At 47.5% G+C, this 19,700-nt stretch overlaps 1 pseudogene; it reads left to right on the top strand.

The window, feature by feature from the left end:
- The first annotated feature begins 1,507 nt into the window (after positions 1 to 1,507).
- Positions 1,508 to 19,700, top strand: part of LOC123125392 (receptor-like serine/threonine-protein kinase SD1-8) — a 32,327-nt pseudogene continuing 14,134 nt past the window's right edge.

Here is a 19,700-nt window from a genome sequence, read left to right as displayed (position 1 = left end):
GTCCTACAAGAAGGTTTTCTGAGAGATCCAACACCCTCATATACTGCAGTTGACACACATATACTGGAATTGTTCCATTAATATGATTTGCGAAGAATACAAGCTCTCTCAGCGCTGGAGCTCCAAAGTCTTGGGGAAGTGGTCCTGAAATCCTGATAGAGAATTCTTGGAGATTTCCAAGAACACTAATGATTCTGGTAGCAGTAGCAGCAAACCTGTAAAGCCATTTGAGTTGAGGTCTAGTTGCACAGAAGTCATAAATTCCAGTGTTGCTGGCAGACGGCCACTTATTTGATTACGAGAGTTACATATCTGGCATTGGGGAATAAAGTCCAAAACCAATCAGGGAGAAGATCAACTATGCCTGCATCTGAAATGTCAAGTTCACTAATATCCTTCTGTCCTTTGAGCCACAGTGGAAAATGAGGTCCCATTTTGGTACTTGCAAATTGAGCCTCATACAAGTTAAATGTGGGGATCCAATTTGAGCTGATAGTGGAATGTACAGGGTTGGCAGCTAGACTTAGTTCCTTCAAGTACACAAGACTTTCAAGTACAGTTCAAATTAATATTGCGGCTCACGAAGTGCGTCCAAGTTCTCCTTATTGATCACATGCAGTTCTCGTGCATGGTTCAAAAAGAAAATAATCAGTAAAACTTGTTTCAAAGGATACTGTTTGGATCCATATACCATGTGCCACAGTTCCACCAGCTGAGTTCACACCAGCGACATTGCCATTGTAAGCTGTTAAGTACCGTATGCGGACAGCTGAATGTCAACTCCAAGACTCTCTCAACTCGAACCAGAATTCAAAGCTTTTCAGTTTCCATCCACTTTCATTATCAACCTGGCATGAGTGCTGGATCCGGTCAGCAATTTGTCAAGAAATTAACGCTGTTCTAGTAGTGGATAAGATGGATTCCACATGTCAACAAATGGACACTGGAATGTCTGATTAACAAACAGATTGACAGTTGATCTTGTCTTGTTAAAAAAAAGGGGGTGGACTTGCAAGGATTTTTGAAAACAGATTGCTATATAATTAGGCGCTTGACAGAGTAAGGCTGACACTTCGCCTTAATAAAATATCGCAACGATCACTTTGTATATACATACTGTCACTGCTGCATTTGAACAAGAAGCACTCTGACCAGAAGTGTTGATACACAAAAGCTATCCGTCTATATAGCTTAATGTTTTAGTCATTAGTCTGACTAGTAAGCAATGACGGTGGCATCCCAACTCCGATATGGACAGTTGATTTGTCAAGTCTCAGCTACTAGAATTCCAAGAACATTGCATTATACAATCATCTGCTTCCGCGGTCGAACATTCGTGGATGCTGCGTTCGTCAAAGCATCGCTTGCTTCTGGACCAACGACTGGTATAATTATGTACTTACTCCTAGTTTTTGTTTTCTTCTGCGGGAAGTACTTAATTGCTCCCAGTTATCGTAACTGGTTAGTTGGACCTTAACTAGTAGTAAGATCTGAGCCTGATCAGTCGATGGATTGGCCGGCTCTCACCAGCTGCACCACGGTCATGATCCTTCTCTTCCTACCGTTGAGCACTTCCCAAGACCGGCTTGTCCCTGGCAGGGCGCTGTCCCCTGGTAACACCATCGTCTCCGATGATGGTGGATTCGCCTTGGGCTTCTTCAACCCCTCCAATTCTTCTCCGGCCAGCCTGTACCTAGGCGTATGGTACAACGACATCCCCGAGCTCACCGTTGTGTGGGTCGCCAACTGAGATACCCCAGCCACCAACACAACTTCCTCAACACCGAAGCTCTCCCTCACCAACACCTCTAATCTGGTTCTCTCTGATGGTGGTGGCGGAAGCCGTGCCATTTGGACAACAGCCAACCTGACCAATGGTCTGGTCTCGTCTACCCCGACGGCGGTGCTTCTAAACACCGGTAACTTCGTCATCCGATCGTCAAACGGCACCATCCTGTGGCAGAGCGTCGACCAACGCATAGACACGTTCCTTCCCAGCATGAATATCGGCATAAACTACAGGACGCGTACCACCACCAAGTGCCTGGTATCATGGAGAGGCCCCAGCGACCCCTCGTGGGGGCGCTTTTCCTATGGCAGCGACACGAACAGGTCGTTCCAAACATTCTTGTGGGACGGCGAGCACCGGGTATCTCGTGCCGCCCCCTGGACAGAGTATCTAGTGATGAGCCTACGGCAACAACAACTACTTGGGGCCACAAATAGCAGTGATCTTATCATCTACCTAGCCTATGTCAACAATGACGATGAGGCATACGTCACTTATAGCCTCTCCGACGGCGCCCCACGCACCAGGATGGTGCTAACCTACTATGGTGAGTTTCAGATCCAAAGCTGGAGCAGTAAGTCATCAACATGGGTTGTCCTCTGGAAGTTTCCATCCGCTGAATGCAACCATTACAGTTACTGCGGCCCGTATGGCTACTGTGACGAGACGGCGGAGGCACCCACCGTGCCAACATGCAGGTGTCTCGATGGCTTTGAGCCGAGTAGCATGGAGGAGTGGACTAGCGGCAGATACTCGGCGGGGTGCCGACGGAAGGAGGCACTGCAAGGGTGCAGTGACGGCTTCGTGGCCTTGCCGGGGATGAAGTCGCCTGATGGGTTTTTGTTTATTGCTGGAGGGAGGAGTAAGTATGAGGAGTGTGCGGCGGAGTGTAGCCGCAATTGCTCCTGTGTGGCATATGCGTTCGCCAACCTGAGCAGCAGCAGGTTCGAAGGACACGTGACGAGAGGTGCTTGGTGTGGTCTGGGGAGTTAATAGATACGGGAAAGGTTGGGGAGCTCACCGGCGAGACACTCTATCTTCGACGTGCAGGCATGGCTGCAACCAAAGGTACTAGATCTCAGTTTCTCCCTCTATCATATTGGTTTTGTCATTTATCCCTCTTTCTACCAGTTGTTTTGTTTTCAATAACATGTTTCGACCATCGCTTAGTCACTAGAAATAGTTATTTCTTGGTCAATACAACAGCCATTGGATCAAGATTTCTTCATCCCTCTGGTAGTTGCACAAATATCATGTTAAAGTTTGATGGTTGTTCGCCATGACTGAGAAAGGGTTATTTGACTTATTTCTCATTCAACTGAGAAATAATAAAACATCTTTCTTGTATATGAATTTGTTGCACAGGTAAAAGAATAAAGAGCAATGCAGTGAGGATTGTGCTTCCAGTTGTAGGCTCTGGTGTTCTAGTACTCATATGCATCTCCCTTGCATGGTTAAAATTCAAAGGTACGTTTAGTTAACTCTGTTTAGTAGAAGGTTATATTGGCCGGTTTTTGAGAGAGTATGTGTCACCGCCTAAACTTGGACTACATCGTCTACTACCGCAATATACCCTTAGATTACAAAATCCTCTAACACATGAATGGAAACTAGATCAAATAATTTTGTAGACGGTTTAGAGCATGATTTAGCTACTATTTGTGGTGATGTAGTGATGGATAATGTGGATTCCACATGTTAGACAAACCACATTCGCTTCGTGCCGCTTTTCATAATCATGCAATCGTAATAATTGAGATACTGGTAATTGTGGGGCTGAGAAACAGAGCAACATCTATGGACTGAGGGTTGTGTCTGTGTTTTTCCAGCGGAGTGGTTGGCTGGGTGGCAGATGTGCCTCGTGGGTTATTTCCTTTCCATGAGTTCATAAATTAGGGAATAATATACAAACATCAATAGTTGTAGGGGTCAAATATAACTTTATTATTTCTTATTTTGTGATGTTCTCATTAGAGATGTAGTCACTTTTAACATTATGGGAGCAGGCAAGAACAAGAAAGGGACAACGCAAAAGAATATAAGGTTGGAGGGTATGAGTATCTCCGATAAATTTGAAGAAGAAAACTCTCCCCATGATCAAGAATTTCCATTTGTAAGATTAGAAGAAATTGCCTTCACAACCCACAATTTCTCCGAGACATGCATGATTGGACAGGGAGGCTTTGGTAAAGTATACAAGGTAACTCATTAAATATGTTCTTTCCTAGGATTAATTCTAATAAAGAGAGCTAATTTTTTCATACTACAAAGTAAGTTTAAGATTATCGCTATATTTCTGTAGGGAATGTTAGGTGGTCAAGAAGTTGCAACAAGAGGCTAAGTAGAGATTCTCAACAAGGAACAAAAGAATTTACGAATGAAGTAATTCTAATTGCCAAATTGCAACATAGAAACTTGGTTCGGCTTCTTGGATGCTGCAGTGAGGAAGATGAAAAGCTCCTGATATACGAGTATCTGCCAAATAAGAGCTTAGATGCTACCCTTTTTGGTGTGTATTCTAATAACAAACCATGATTTCTATGACAACTTGATTTTGTTTCTTACATTTATTTCTATTTTTAGATGAGTCGAGAAAATTGTTGTCGGATTGGGCGACACAGCTTCGTATAGTCAAAGGGGTTGCAAAGGGACTTCGGTATCTTCACGAAGACTCAAGGTTCACCATAATTCATAGAGACCTCAAAGCTGCAAATGTTTTGTTAGATGCAGAATTTAAACCCAAGATAGCAGATTTTGGTATGGCGAGGATCTTTGGCGATAACTACCCAACACGTTGTTGGAACATAGTGAGTATCCATTTAAAAACCCATATTGTGTTTTCAGCAAGTTTAATTCCCATTAGACACCTCTTGTAATTAAAATGATCAAACAGTGGTTATATGGCTCCTGAGTATGCAATGGAAGGTGTCACTACCGGAATCGCACCCTACGCCGACGGCGAGGGCCGTCGGCATAGCCCTGATATGCCGTCGGGACATGCCTATGCCGACGGCCCCCGTCGGCATAGGGCCGTCGGCAACATATCCGTCAGCGCAGCCCGGGAGGCCGTCGGCATAGAAAGGCCGTCGGCATAGGATCTATCCCGACGGTGTCCGTATATCTATGCCAACGGCCCTGGCCGTCGGCAACGTTCCCGTCTAACGGCGGCCGCCGTCAAGTGACGACCAACCGCTGCTCGCCACGTGGCTCATCTATGCCGACGGCTGCCGTCGGCTTAGTTTAAATCTATACCGACGGCGAGGCCGTCGGCATAGGCTTACCCAAGGAGCGCCCAGTTGCTGACACGTGGCATCTATGCCGACGGCCTGGCCGTCGGCTTAGTTTAAATCTATGCCGATGGCGAGGCCGTCGGCATAGGCTTACCCAAGGAGCGCCCAGTTGCTGACGCGTGGCATCTATGCCGACGGCCTGGCCGTCGGCATAGATGCCACGCGTCAGCAACTTGGCGCTCAGGCCAGCCCTATGCCGACGGCCTAGCCGTCGGCATAGTTTGTATTTGATTTTTTTTTCTTTTTTCTGTTTGTTTTCAAATCAATTCAATTCAGATATACAACACATATCAGCAGATATATATGATGGAAATAGACATATAGAACACATCTAAGTATCATCCGTCACCATCACAACAATATATGCATAAGCATCATCATAATCAACATAAAGATAAGCATAAGCATATAAAGAAGCACGCAAGTCATCTAAAGGACCATCAAAGACCACAAGTTTATCATCATCACCACACACAAGTCATCTAAAGATACATAAGCATAAGCACACAAGTAACCAAAAGGCTTAAGCGCCAGGACGTCGAGCACCGCGGAGGTCGTCACCGCCAAGACCGCTGAAGCCCAGGTCGTCACTGCTAGCGGCAGCGCTACCGCCAAGACCGCCTCCACCTCCGCCTCCGCCTCCATGGATCGGAGTGGTCGGGCTCCGTGACTCGGGAGTGCTGCGAAGACCACCGCCAACGGTTGATCCACCGGTTCCCTGAATGTTGAAAAGACATATTAACGGGATATATGACTGTGTTGAAAGGCATGATATGCTTTGAGTGAATAGATTGGGGATGAACTAACCGGCGAGGGGCCAGCGTTCTGTGCCACAAACTCCTCAAAGGTCAGCAACGTTGGTTGTGCTGGAGGACCCTCTGCTGATGGCCATTGAGGATACCTGCCGGCCGCCATTTCCTGAAAAGCGTGCTGCATCTGGCGATCCCTCTGCTGATGGTATGCATGAAGGCGGTCGTGCCACGCCATGGTCTCCTGGCGTGTGTACTCCATGTAGGCCTACAGGATGACATGATGAAACTCATAAAACTACTAAATGCGGAAAATAAAGTGAGCAATGAAGATAAAAGGGAAAATACTTACAGTTTGCTGCTCCTGAAAGAGGGACAGTGATGGTGCACTGCTCATGGGCGTGCTCGTGCGCTGGCTCAGGGTCGGGTCCATCCGACGGAGCTGTGTGTAGGAGATAGTAGGAGTGATCACAGCACCGAGAACCGCCTCCCGACCGTGCTCCTTCGGCCCCATGCCCACCACCACCCTTTCGTCCAGATCCGCCGCAATGGGGTCAGGTGTGTCAGGATGTAACGCCAGATACCCATCGGAGTAGGCCTTCTTCCTATGCGCGGTCTTCTTGCCGTAGTACTTGGGCTCGCCAGGCTTGGGGTCCTTCCGCGTATGGGCGATCTCCCACGCCTGCATGTGTGAGAGCGGCCGCTTCAGTTTCTCCTCCTGCACCACCAAACAGAGGTTAGTCATACATAAGAAAGTAATGGTAAATAGAAGAAGAAGAATGTTTAATGGGGTTAGTCATACATTAACTGCCTTGTGGAGATAGTGGTTTCGGTTTCCCTGAGCATGTACTCCCTCCTTCCCTCGGTTAGCCTTGTTTTTGACTCTCATAGCCGCCCAGGCTCCAGCCTCATCACACCAAAGATCCACCAATGCCGCCCAGGACTCGTCTTTTCCATAACACCAATTTGGTAACACCTACATAATGAAAGCATAATGGCATGTCAACACGAAACGGTGAAATGTACCACAAGGTAATGAAAGCATAATGAAAAATCTTTTATACTTACCTTCAAGAACTCGTCCCTCTCCAAGGTAATGCCCATCCTCCGCGCGTCTTCCTTGGTCATCTTCACACCAAGATAGTCGTGATGGTATGTCGAGATGGCCACATAGCGCACCTCGTACTGCATCTGGCGGGCCTTCTTCTTGCATTGGCGCAGCACGATCTGGTCCGCTCTGGCCCTGTGCTCCGGGAGAACTCGATAGAATTTCTACAATCATGCACGAAACAAGAATGGAAGAAGCCATGAGTTAAATCATTCATGAAACTAGAATGGACTTGTGCTTCTGAAGAGAACTCACCCAGAAAGTGGTGATCACGGCCTTGGCATGGGTCCCATGGTCCGCGTGGAGGGCCGCTTCCCAGTGCTCCCAGCTCGTGGCCAAGACCCGATGGTTCGGGTGCCTGACTGGATCCGGACAGTACAACCCCGGCCAGTGTAACTTCAGCAAGACGGTGATGAGGCCGTTGGGAATACGGACCCCTTTAGAATATATCCAGTTGCTGCAAAAGAATGAACTATTAGCATGTGACAAGCAAAATAAATAACAACCGGAATGAGCATGTGACAAGCAAAATAATGAAATTATTATAAAGTGGCACTTACTCTTTCCCCGTGGGCTCAATGAGCCACTTCTGCTCCTCAGTAGCAGGAACCTGCTTTGGTAGCTTTGCGTTACCACGCAGCCACCCCTTGTTGTCAACCCCCTCCCCGCCACCACCCTCCTCCTCGCCTGCCTCCCCCTCCCCAACCTCCTCCTCATCCTCCTCCTCCTCGTCCTCCTCCTCCACCTCCTCCTCGGCCCCATCCCGAACCTCCTCCTCCTCCTCCTCCTCACCAGAGGAGGGCACCTCACTAGAGGATGGCCTCGAAGACAACACCCCTAAGTCGGTGAGGGTGCGCTCTTTCTGGCCGCGACCCCCTGTAGTGGCTCCCCCCCACCACCTCGCCCTGTAGGGGCTCTCCCCCCGCCCCCTCCTCCTCTAGGGGCACCTCTCCCTCGACCTCCCTGTGAGGAGTCATCGTCAATTAGCCGGGGGGGGGAGGATTACGTGCTCGACCACTCCGACTAGGCAGGCCAACGACCTTGCGTAGGAAACCCACGCCGTCTGCCTTCCCCTTGCCCATGTTCCACGAACCTGCATTGAAAAGAGAATAAGCAATTAGTAAATTAATGAAATGAAGGAAAATGCATGATAATAAATACATTAATAAAAATGCATAAAAGGTATATTCCTAAACTATAGAAAAAAAAGACTTGACACGTACATCTGCTAGAAACCATATGAATCATCACTGTTGTAACCTCTTTCTCGGTCCATCTCATCATCACTATCAATCATATCATCTTCGTTGTCTGACGGAGGTGGAGGCTCTTCCTCGTCGTCAGCGTCTTCGTTTAACTTTTCTAGCATAAGTATGTCATTTTCATTGACAATGTTCTCACCATCATTCCGTGCATCGTCGTCGTTTGGATCCACATCATCATCACCCAATGGTCTAGCGTCATCGTTTCTAACCACATCATCATCATCAGGTTGCTCTTGATAGAACACTCCCTCGTATGTCATGGGGTTAATGTTGTAGTAATCGTCTTCATTCGGGTTCGGTAGCTTACCATGTGGCGACACCTTGAACACAACTTCCCAACCCTTTAGGTACTCTTTCTGGCATGGGTAAGGCAGATAATATACTTGTGTAGCTTGGGTAGCCGCAATGAAGAGATCGGCTCCGGCATAGACGGTTGATGGTTTAACTTCGACCAAACCAATGGAAGGCGTATGTTTTACCCCTCCCGCGGATCGAACCATCGACATTTGAACACAGGCAGACTTAGGGTCTCGCGCCCCTGGTGGAATCTAATCTCGTATATATTTTGTACCCTTCCGTAGTAGTCTACTGAATTTTGACCGGGGGTGTACACTCCGGTATTTATAGTTTTGGGATCAGGCCGGCTGTTCTGGTGCTCCTCTGTATGGAAGCGATACCCATTCACATCATACTTTTTACATGTCATGACGGCAGGGTCAAAACCCATGGAAACCCATCTCAATTCATCATCCATAGATATGTTCGGATCTTTTCCCTACAAGTATAATTGAAATTGTTGCGTGCATTAGTTAACTAATAAATGTTGAACTAGGTATTTAATAGGGGAGTGTGGAAAATTACTTTCTCCATGAACCAAGCAACAAAATTTTTACGTCCAGGGTTTCCATGACGGAGAAGAGTAAGTGCCTCCGCCTCAGTAGGAGGATTCATTCCCGTCCATTCCTCTTGAACGAAATCACTAAAAAAAGAAAAGCGGTGTTAGACCGGGACTAAGTGAACATAAAACATGATGATGTGGAAGACATAAAGGAATGGTGTAGTGGTATTACCTCATCCACACTTCCTCAACTTCCCTGATGTTGTGCAAGATATAGAACATGAGGTCCTCCCACTCTTGTCGTGGCATGTTATAAGGTTTCGAGGCCCCAGCCCTCCCACCTTGCGCGTTGAATAGATGGAGCCTGGGTTGATACTTGGCTCTTCTATATTGTATCGAGGCACCTTGTTATGCAGATGGGGAACGTGGTCTGGATAGTATGATGTCCTGAGGTCTGACACCTCCTCTAGGATAACTTCCTCATCTATGGAAGCTTCAATCTTAGCTTTGTTTCCACATTTCTGTCGGAGATGCTTGTTCTGTCTCTCAGGGCCGTACTGCCAGCGATTCTGCACAGGCCCCCCCAACAATACCTCGTTCGCGAGGTGCAGAATGAGATGTGTCATCGGTGTAAAGAAGCCTGGCGGAAAGATCTTCTCTAGCTTGACTATCAACTCCGGTGCCTTCTTATGCAATTTTTCAATCACGTCTTTACTTACTTCTTTAGCACAGAGCGTGCGGAAGAAATGGCTTAGCTCGGCAAGCACTCGCCAGACATGCTCGGGGACATAGCCTCGAACCATCACCGGCATTATCCGCTCAATCCATACATGGTAGTCATGACTCTTCAGGCCGGTCACTTTGCCCGTTGAAAGATTGACTCCCTTACTTATATTCGATGCATAACCATCGGTGAACTTCAAAATGTGTTTCAGCCAGATAAGTACTTCCTTTTTTTCTGGCGGTTTAAGGACAAAGTCAGCATCTGGCTTGAACCAGTTTTTTCGACCGCCTGTGGGAGGCTTCATGTTCAGACGTGGTCTATCACAAATTCTCTGTTGATCGGCTCTAGCTTTAACGTTATCCTTCGTCTTATCAGGAATATTGAGGATCGTGTGGAAAAGGGACTCCGCCACATTCTTTTTGGTGTGCATCACATCGATATTGTAAGGAAGTTTGAGGTCCTTAAAATAGGGAAGCTGCGAGAAGGGGGTAATGTGAGTCCAGTTGTGCGTCTCACCATATCCCTCGAAGCCTTTGGCTTTGGCTTTGCCTTTGCCTTTGACTTTAGGCTGGAGAGCTTTTAGCTGAGCAAGAACATCTGCCCCCGAAAATGTTGGAATCTCGGTTACTTCATGAACAACCCGGCCTTTCGTGAAGTTCTTCTTGTCTTCCCTATCTGGATGGTCTGGAGGGAGGAACTGTCGATGCAGGTCAAAGGCTACATACTTGCCACCCTTACTCAGCCAAATCATTCGCAGAGCCTGCATGCACACTGGGCATGGCATCTTCCCACTTGTACACCATCCGTAGAATAGAGCATAGCCGGGAAAGTCATGCATGCAATAGTGCAACCAAACTTTCATCAAGAAATTTCTCTGCAGATCCCGGTCGTATGTCAACGTCGGAAAGTACCAAGAATGGTGCAAAGCATCCACCAGCGGCTGCATAAACACACCCAATTGCTTCCCCGGATAATCAGGCCCCGGAATGATGAGCGACAAGAACATGGTCTTGCGTTGCATTAGGGCACCGGGAGGAAGATTGAGCGGAATTACAAACACGGGCCAGCAGCTGTATGGATTGGACGACATACCATATGGATTCAACCCATCACCTGATATGGCTATTCTGACATTCCTAGCCTCGGCTGCTTCCTCGGGGTATTCTTCATCGAACGACTTCCATGCTTCCCCTTCCGATGGATGTACGATTTTTTTGGATTGTACCTTATACCTTCCTTGTGCCACTTCATCATTTTGGCAGACTCCTTCGTGATGAAAAGGCGCTGCAGTCTTTTTATAAAATCAAGATACCGAAGAACCTTAACGGGGATGGTTAGCTGCTTTTTCTCACCATCCTCACCGACCACCTCAATGTACCGAGACGAACCGCACTGCCTACAGTACTTGTCATCCGCATACTCGTGCCTAAACAAAAGGCAATTCTTCGGGCAAACATCTATTTTCTCATAATCCATAGAGAGTGCCTTCATGATTTTCTTTGTATCGTACATGCTTTTTGGCAGTTCATGACCCTCAGGGAGGCTGTTAGCCCATACTCCCAAGAATGCTTCGAAGCATTTCTGGCTACAACTGTACTCAGCCTTGACTGCAATCAGTTGCGAGATGGCATCCAGCTGAGATATTTTCGCACCCGCATAAAGAGGTTTCTTCGACGAGGCCAAGACCTCCAAGAAGGCCTTTGCGGTTGCCTCCGGCTCCTCCGGTTCATTCTCTGAAGGTGTCGCATTCGCCGTTTCTGCAACAATGACATCATCTAGCATGTCCCTGACCCCGTCGTCCTCATATCCATCGATGCGTTGTCGCATCACCTCCTCTCTACCACGGTCCTGCTCGGCTATGTTTATCGGCGGCATGTCAAAGTTTGGCATATATCCGTGCGTGCGAAGGTGCTCACTCATGTCCGTCTGATTTCTACGGTGACGTTTGGCACATCTCGCACAGGGGCATGGTGGGATAATTCTCATTGGACGACGGAATATCTCCTTCAAATACACATCAGTTTTCGCGATCCACTCTGATGTTACTCGATTCCGACGGATAAAACCACTGTACATCCACTGATTATCTGCCATCCTCTGCTTTTTTGCAAGCCACACAACATAATTAAGGATTCACTTAAATTAATCACATCAAATTTTCAGTTTCTACCGCGTTGAATCCACCTACATCTCTAATAGGTAAAGATGGGTCCTAATCCCACCCGAGGATGTGTAGATTGAGTACGTTCTCCATTCTACCCCGTTCCGAGACAAAATTTCGGCAGCACCTCCCCGCTGTTCTCCAGATACACGTCTCGGCAAATAGCCGAGAGAATGTGCTCCGGAGAACAATGGGGAGGCGCCGCCGAAATCCTATCTCGGAACAGGGTAGAACATGGAGAACATAACCAATCTACACATCCTCGGGCTGTCCGTGGAAAACGCTGGACAATCCGAAAGAGCTGCGGTGATAAATATGCAATTAAATGCATATTTATCGATGCAACCCTTTCGGACGGGAGACGCCTAGGTTACGCCAGGTGACTTGAGAATGAAATCTACTGATATGAAAAAAGGGAGGAGATGGACTTGTAGCTCACCCTCGGCTGTAGAGGAAGTAGTCGAACAGCAGAGGGATGCTCAGGGGGGCCAATGCGTCGGACAACGGTCACTCCGATGAATTGCGACACCACAAAGCCTGCAAATTCCATCGCGACAAAAAATTAGAACATCACAACTAATAGAGCGTATTTAAAACATTTAAACATGCATTCATTTATTTTTGCATCATGTAGGCAAAAAAACTAACAACATTAACAATATATTCATCATTGTCATCACATATTAATCATCATCATTATCACCTATTCGTCATAATCATTGATTCATCTCATCGAGCCAAATTTTTTTGCAAGATATGCAACATATAGCATCTCATCTAACCAATTTTTTTTACTACCTATCTCACTATCTATCTAACTATCTAACTATCTACCTATCTAACTATCTATACAACCATCTATTTGACTATGTATCTAACTATCTAAATATCTATCTAAATACCTATCTAACTAGCTACAAAATTACTAAAAACACTAAAAATACATAAAATTTTCACCTTCGAGAGGGCAGGCCGGAGTTGGGCGGGGAGGCGCGGAGTTGGGGCGGGGAGGCCGGCGGGGGTCGGGGCGGCCGACGTGGGGTCGGGGCAGGGAGGCCGGAGGGGGGTCGGGGCGGGGCGGCGCGGGGTCGGGGCAGGGAGGCCGGAGGGGGGTCGGGGCGTGGCGGCCGGCGCGGGGCCGCCGCGGGGCGCCGCGGAGTCGGGGCGGGACGGCCGGCTCGGGGTCGGGGCGGGGTGGCTCGGGGTCGGGGCCGGGAGGCGCGGGCGGCGGCGGGCTCGGGGTGGGGCGGCGCGGGTCGGAGCGGGGAGGCGCGGGCGCCGGCGTGCTCGGGGCGGCGCGGGCGGTGGCGTGCTCAGGGCGGGCGGCGGAGGAGTGTTGGAAATATGCCCTAGAGGCAATAATAAATGGTTATTATTATATTTCTTTGTTCATGGTAATTGTCTATTATTCATGCTATAATTGTATTGTCCGGAAATCGTGATACATGTGTGAATACATAGACCACAACCTGTCCCTAGTAAGCCTCTAGTTGACTAGCTCGTTGATCAACAGATAGTCATGGTTTCCTGACTATGGACATTGGATGTCATTGATAACGGGATCACATCATTAGGAGAATGATGTGATGGACAAGACCCAATCCTAAGCATAGCATAAAAGATCGTGTAGTTTCGTTTGCTAGAGCTTTTCCAATGTCAAGTATCTTTTCCTTGGACCATGAGATCGTGCAACTCCCGGATACCGTAGGAGTGCTTTGGGTGTGCCAAACGTCACAACGTAACTGGGTGACTATAAAGGTGCATTACGGGTATCTCCGAAAGTGTCTGTTGGGTTGGCACGGATCGAGACTGGGATTTGTCACTCCGTGTGACGGAGAGGTATCTCTGGGCCCACTCGGTAATGCATCATCATAATGAGCTCAATGTGACTAAGGCGTTAGTCACGGGATCATGCATTGCGGTACGAGTAAAGAGACTTGCCGGTAACGAGATTGAACAAGGTATTGGGATACCGACGATCGAATCTCGGGCAAGTAACATACCGATTGACAAAGGGAATTGCATACGGATTGATTGAATCCTCGACACCGTGGTTCATCCGATGATATCATCGTGGAACATGTGGGAGCCAACATGGGTATCCAGATCCCGCTGTTGGTTATTGACCGGAGAGGCGTCTCGGTCATGTCTGCATGTCTCCCGAACCCGTAGGGTCTACACACTTAAGGTCCGGTGACGCTAGGGTTGTAGAGATATATGTATGCGGAAACCCGAAAGTTGTTCGGAGTCCCGGATGAGATCCCGGACGTCACGAGAGGTTCCGGAATGGTCCGGAGGTAAAGATTTATATATGGGAAGTCTTATTTTGGTCGCCGGAAAAGTTTCGCGCTTTATCGGTATTGTACCGGGAGTGCCGAAAGGGGTCCGGGGGTCCACCAAGGGGGTCCACCAGCCCCGGGGGGCCACATGGGCTGTAAGGGGTGCGCCTTGGCCTATATGGGCCAAGGGCACCAGCCCCAAGAGGCCCATGCGCAAGAAATAAGAAAGAAGGGAGAGTCCTAAAGGGGGAAGGCACCTCCGAGGTGCCTTGGGGGGGAAGGACTCCCCCCTGGCCGCACCCTTCCTTGACGGAAGGGGCAAGGCTGCGCCCCCCCTCTCCCTTGGCCCTATATATAGTGGGGGGAAGGGAGGGCAGCAACATCTAAGCCTTGGGCGCCTCCCTCCTCCCCTGCAACACCTCTCTCTCTCTCGCAGAAGCTCGGCGAAGCCCTGCCGGAGACCCGCTACATCCACCACCACGCCGTCGTGCTGTTGGATCTCCATCAACCTCTCCTTCCCCCTTGCTGGATCAAGAAGGAGGAGACGTCGCTGCACCGTACGTGTGTTGAACGCGGAGGTGCCGTCCGTTCGGCACTCGGTCATCGGTGATTTGGATCACGGCGAGTACGACTCCGTCATCCACGTTCATTGGAACGCTTCCGCTCGCGATCTACAAGGGTATGTAGATCCACTCCTTTCCCCTCGTTGCTAGTAGACTCCATAGATGCATCTTGGTGAGCGTAGGAAAATTTTAAATTATGCTACGATTCCCAACAGTGGCATCATGAGCCAGGCCTATGCGTAGTTACTATGCACGAGTAGAACACAAAGAAGTTGTGGGCGTTGATGTTGCCAATTCTTCTTGCCGCTACTAGTCGTTTCTTGTTTCGGCGGCATTGTAGGATGAAGCGGCCCGGACCGACCTTACACGTACGCTTACGTGAGACAGGTTCCACCGATGACATGCACTAGTTGCATAAGGTGGCTAGCGGGTGTCTGTCTCTCCTACTTTAGTCGGAACGGATTCGATGAAAAGGGTCCTTATGAAGGGTAAATAGAAATTGGCAAATCACGTTGTGGTCATACGTAGGTAAGAAAACGTTCTTGTTAGAAACCTACAAACCACGTAAAACTTGCAACAACAATTAGAGGACGTCTAACTTGTTTTTGCAGCAAGTGATATATGTGATATGATATGGCCAGAAGATGTGATGAATGATATATGTGATGTATGAGATTGATCATATTCTTGTAATAGGAATCACGACTTGCATGTCGATGAGTATGACAACCGGCAGGAGCCATAGGAGTTGTCTTTATTATTTTGCATGACCTGCGTGTCATTGAATAACGCCATGTAATTTACTTTACTTTGTTGCTAAACGCGTTAGCCATACAAGTAGAAGTAATCATTGGCGTGACGACTTCATGAAGACACAATGATGGAGATCATGATGATGGAGATCATGGTGTCATGCCGGTGAAGAAGATGATCATGGTGCCCCGAAGATGGAGATCAAAGGAGCATGATGATATTGGCCATATCATGTCACTATATGATTGCATGTGATGTTTATCATGTTTTTGCATCTTATTTGCTTAGAACGACGGTAGTAAGTAAGATGATCCCTTATAATAATTTCAAGAAAGTGTTCACCCTAACTGTGCACCGTTGCGAAGGTTCGTTGTTTCGAAGCACCACGTGATGATCGGGTGTGATAGATTCTAACGTTCGAATACAACGGGTGTTGACGAGCCTAGCATGTACAGACATGGCCTCGGAACACACGCAATACACTTAGGTTGACTTGACGAGCCTAGCATGTACAGACATGGCCTCGGAACACGGAGGACCGAAAGGTCGAGCATGAGTCGTATAGAAGATACGATCAACATGGAGATGTTCACCGATCTTGACTAGTCCGTCTCACGTGATGATCGGACACGGCCTAGTTGAACTCGGATCATGTTTCACTTAGATGACTAGAGGGATGTCTATCTGAGTGGGAGTTCATTAAATAATTTGATTATATGAACTTAATTATCATGAACTTAGTCTAAAATCTTTACACTATGTATTGTAGATCAAATGGCCCACGTTGTCCTCAATTTCAACGCGTTCCTAGAGAAAACCAAGCTGAAAGATGATGGCAGCAACTATACGGACTGGGTCCGGAACCTGAGGATCATCCTCATAGCAGCCAAGAAAGATTATGTCTTAGAAGCACCGCTAGGTGAAGCACCAATCCCTGAGAACCAAGACATTATGAACGCTTGGCAGCAGCGTGCTGATGATTACTCCCTCGTTCAGTGCGGCATGCTTTACAGCTTAGAACCGGGTCTCCAAAAGCGTTTTGAGAAACATGGAGCATATGAGATGTTCGAGGAGCTGAAACTGGTTTTTCAAGCTCATGCCCGGGTCGAGAGATATGATGTCTCCGACAAGTTCTTCAGCTGTAAAATGGAGGAGAACAGTTCTGTTAGTGAGCACATACTCAGAATGTCTGGGTTGCACAACCGCTTGTCTCAGCTGGGAGTTAATCTCCCGGATGACGCGGTCATTGACAGAATCCTCCAGTCGCTTCCACCAAGCTACAAGAGCTTTGTGATGAACTACAATATGCAGGGGATGGAAAAGACCATTCCCGAGGTATATTCAATGCTGAAATCAGCTGAGGTAGAGATCAGAAAAGAACATCAAGTGTTGATGGTGAATAAAACCACTAAGTTCAAGAAGGGCAAGGGTAAGAAGAACTTCAAGAAGGACGGCAAGGGAGTTGCCGCGCCCGGTAAGCCAGTTACCGGGAAGAAGTCAAAGAATGGACCCAAGCCCGAGACTGAGTGCTTTTATTGCAAGGGAAGTGGTCACTGGAAGCGGAACTGCCCCAAATATTTAGCGGACAAGAAGAAGGCCGGCAACACCCAAGGTATATGTGATATACAAGTAATTGATGTGTACCTTACCAGTACTCGTAGTAGCTCCTGGGTATTTGATACCGGTGCGGTTGCTCATATTTGTAACTCAAAACAGGAACTACGGAATAAACGGAGACTGGCAAAGGACGAGGTGACGATGCGCGTCGGGAATGGTTCCAAGGTCGATGTGATCGCCGTCGGCACGCTACCTCTGCATCTACCCACGGGATTAGTTTTAAACCTCAATAATTGTTATTTAGTGCCAGCTTTGAGCATGAACATTGTATCTGGATCTCGTTTAATTCGAGATGGCTACTCATTTAAATCTGAGAATAATGGTTGTTCTATTTATTTGAGAGATATGTTTTATGGTCATGCCCCGCTGGTCAATGGTTTATTTTTGATGAATCTCGAACGTGATGTTACACATGTTCATAGTGTGAATACCAAAAGATGTAAAGTTGATAACGATAGTCCCACATACTTGTGGCACTGCCGCCTTGGTCACATTGGTGTCAAGCGCATGAAGAAGCTCCATGCAGATGGACTTTTGGAGTCTCTTGATTACGAATCATTTGACACGTGCGAACCATGCCTCATGGGTAAGATGACCAAGACTCCGTTCTCCGGAACAATGGAGCGAGCAACCAACTTATTGGAAATCATACATACCGATGTGTGTGGTCCAATGAGTGTTGAGGCTCGCGGAGGATATCGTTATGTTCTCACTCTCACTGATGATTTAAGTAGATATGGGTATGTCTACCTAATGAAACACAAGTCTGAAACCTTTGAAAAGTTCAAGGAATTTCAGAGTGAGGTTGAGAATCAACGTGACAGGAAAATAAAATTCTTACGATCAGATCGTGGTGGAGAATATTTAAGTCACGAATTTGGTACACACTTAAGGAAATGTGGAATAGTTTCACAACTCACGCCGCCTGGAACACCTCAGAGAAATGGTGTGTCCGAACGTCGTAATCGCACTCTATTGGATATGGTGCGATCTATGATGTCTCTTACCGATTTACCGCTCTCATTTTGGGGTTATGCTTTAGAGACTGCCGCATTCACTTTAAATAGGGCACCGTCTAAATCCGTTGAGACGACACCGTATGAATTATGGTTTGGGAAGAAACCTAAGCTGTCGTTTCTAAAAGTTTGGGGATGCGATGCTTATGTCAAGAAACTTCAACCTGAAAAGCTCGAACCCAAATCGGAAAAATGCGTCTTCATAGGATACCCTAAGGAAACTATTGGGTACACCTTCTACCTCAGATCCGAAGGCAAGATCTTCGTTGCCAAGAACGGGTCCTTTCTAGAGAAGGAGTTTCTCTCGAAAGAATTGAGTGGGAGGAAAGTGGAACTTGATGAGGTGATAGTCACCCCTTCCGAGTCGGAAAATAGCGCAGCGCGGGAAAATGTTCCTGTGGTGCCTACACCGACGGGGGAGGAAGTTAATGATGATGATCATGAAGCTTCGGATCAAGTTGCCACTGAACTTCGTAGGTCCACAAGGACACGTTCCGCACCAGAGTGGTACGGCAACCCTGTCCTTGAAATCATGTTGTTAGACAACGGTGAACCTTCGAACTATGAAGAAGCGATGGCGGGCCCGGATTCCGACAAATGGCTAGAAGCCATGAAATCCGAGATAGAATCCATGTATGAAAACAAAGTATGGACTTTGACTGACTTGCCCGATGAGCGGCGAGCCATAGAAAACAAATGGATCTTTAAGAAGAAGACGGACGCAGATGGTAATGTGACCATCTACAAAGCTCGACTTGTCGCTAAGGGTTATCGACAAGTTCAAGGGGTTGACTACGATGAGACTTTCTCACCCGTAGCGAAGCTGAAGTCCGTCCGAATCATGTTAGCAATTGCCGCATACTATGATTATGAGATATGGCAGATGGACGTCAAAACGGCATTCCTTAACGGCTTCCTTAAGGAAGAGTTGTATATGATGCAGCCGGAAGGTTTTGTCGATCCTAAGAATGCTAACAAAGTATGCAAGCTCCAACGCTCAATCTATGGGCTGGTGCAAGCATCTCGGAGTTGGAACATTCGCTTTGATGAGATGATCAAAGCGTTTGGGTTTACACAGACTTATGGAGAAGCCTGTGTTTACAAGAAAGTGAGTGGGAGCTCTGTAGCATTTCTCATATTATATGTGGATGACATATTATTGATGGGAAATGATGTAGAATTATTGGAAAGTATAAAGGCCTATTTGAATAAGTGTTTTTCAATGAAGGACCTTGGAGAAGCTGCTTATATATTAGGCATCAAAATCTATAGAGATAGATCAAGACGCCTCATTGGTCTTTCACAGAGTACATACCTTGACAAGATATTGAAGAAGTTCAGTATGGATCAGTCCAAGAAGGGGTTCTTGCCTGTATTGCAAGGTGTGCAATTGAGCACGGCTCAATGCCCGACCACGGCAGAAGATATAGAACAGATGAGTGTCATCCCCTATGCCTCGGCCATAGGGTCTATTATGTATGCCATGCTGTGTACCAGACCTGATGTAAACCTTGCCGTAAGTTTGGTAGGAAGGTACCAAAGTAATCC

Source organism: Triticum aestivum, chromosome 5D (assembly GCF_018294505.1).
Source record: "Triticum aestivum cultivar Chinese Spring chromosome 5D, IWGSC CS RefSeq v2.1, whole genome shotgun sequence".
NCBI lineage: Eukaryota > Viridiplantae > Streptophyta > Magnoliopsida > Poales > Poaceae > Triticum > Triticum aestivum.
Note: the sequence above shows the minus strand (reverse complement) of the source record. Positions and strands in the feature narration are given on the sequence as shown.